Source organism: Centroberyx gerrardi, chromosome 1, assembly GCF_048128805.1.
Source record: "Centroberyx gerrardi isolate f3 chromosome 1, fCenGer3.hap1.cur.20231027, whole genome shotgun sequence".
NCBI classification, from domain to species: Eukaryota; Metazoa; Chordata; class Actinopteri; order Beryciformes; family Berycidae; genus Centroberyx; species Centroberyx gerrardi.
In genome coordinates this window covers 36,748,907-36,750,544 of record NC_135997.1, presented here as the reverse complement: position 1 = coordinate 36,750,544, position 1,638 = coordinate 36,748,907, and the positions used below count along the sequence as shown (strand labels likewise).

Here is a 1,638-nt window from a genome sequence, read left to right as displayed (position 1 = left end):
TACTGAGTATTTTCTGCACAGACTTCAGAGAGGACAGCACCTCCACCTGGACACACACACACACACACACACACACACACACACACACACACACACACACACACACACAGAGAGATGGGCATGCTGTCATATAGACTGATATAGACTCATATTGGCTGAATGGCTGCTAGCTTGCTGGACTCATCTGGGTGTGTGTGTGTGTGTGTGTGTGTGTGTGTGTGGTGTGACCAGTAGCCAGTGTGACCAGTAGCCAGTGCAGTGTGTCCAGTGTGGTGTGTTACCTGTATAGCTGGAGGTTTGTCCAAGCGTAGAGCCACATCCTTCTCAGCCAGCAGCAACACAGTATGAATACAGCCTGGCATGTTCTCCTGAATACACACACACACACACACACACACACACACACAATTGGTGAGAAACAAATATGTTAAGTAGAGTTCGCAGCAGGCAGACGGTCCATGTGATAACTGACAGACAGCAGCTGCAGAAGTGCTGAGCTGAAGAAGCTTCCAGTCCAGAGAGTTCTGCAGAACCAGTTTTCTTCTTGGTGGATAACCGGCCAATCGTAGACGAGGTGACGTCACCTCCAGATGTTTCCAGCAGCTCTAATGGAGTTTCAGAAAAATGTTTCAGGATGTAAAACATCAGCGGTAAACGTCAGGTTTTGGTGTCAGTCCCTCAGAATCAAAGAGCGAGGGCTTCTTTCTAGAGCCGCCATTTTGCACCGAGAGACGTTCAACAATCATACAGGGAGAAATCCATCGTAGAAGAGGAGAGAGACCAGTTTCTCCACCACAGGAGCAGGAGAGACCAGAATGCACTGCAGCAGAGAGACAGGTTGGGTTTGAGGAAGGGGAGACTCACTTTGACCACCATAGCTCTCTTCACCTACAGCTTTAACCCGCAGCTTGAAATGCTCAGATATGTTCTCTAGAGGTTGTTGAAAGGCATTCTGGGAAACGTAGGAAATCACTAACTGCAGTAGAAGTAGATGAGGCAGGTTGAGGGAAAGTGGGTTCACCAAAACAGAAAATGCCAACACTTCATCACTACATAACTCCTACTACTACTATTACTACTTCACTTCTCTATCATCATGACCATTCTGGGCTCACAGGAATATTTGTTCCATCTACAGTCAGGGTGCTGTGACCTCTGACCTTTGACCTCCTTAGTACTGGTTGCTTGTAATGTTGGAGATCTTGGAATTGAAGCTTGTTCTGCTGTTGTCATGGTACAGTATATTTTCTCCACAGTTCAGTACAGTTCAGGGTGCAGTAAAAAGCTGATCCTTATGTTTCTGATAAAAAAAGTCTCCAGTGGGTCGGCCGTGTCTGTTGTTGACGTTTGGTTGCTATGGTTCAGCTGTTGCTACGGTTACATGTGTGTGTTCTAAACAGGGTCATACATGTGATCAAATGCGCTACGTCAAAGCAAACGGTGCCGATCCTGCACCACACTGTGCCGCAGCAGAGCCGGACCCAGCAGGTACGCTGCAGCTCCAGCAGAGTGAGCTGAACACCGAGCAGCTGAGCGAGCTCCACCGCAGGGAAACAGGTCGAGTCAGAGCTCCATCCTGTCTCCGTGCCAACCAGCACACCCTGTCTGACTCTCAGCTGCACGCTTTCAGCCACTGCC

At 48.7% G+C, this 1,638-nt stretch overlaps 1 long non-coding RNA gene across 1 annotated transcript in view; it reads right to left on the bottom strand.

Moving 5' to 3' along the window:
- Window positions 1-10: 10 nt before the first annotated feature.
- LOC144541189 (uncharacterized) overlaps window positions 11-1,638 on the bottom strand; it is a 2,529-nt gene continuing 901 nt past the window's right edge. The window contains exons 2-3 of the long non-coding RNA XR_013506453.1: window positions 282-368; window positions 11-46 (exon numbers count right to left, since the gene is read on the bottom strand). This is a non-coding gene — a long non-coding RNA (uncharacterized LOC144541189). The remainder of the gene's footprint in view (window positions 47-281; window positions 369-1,638) is intronic.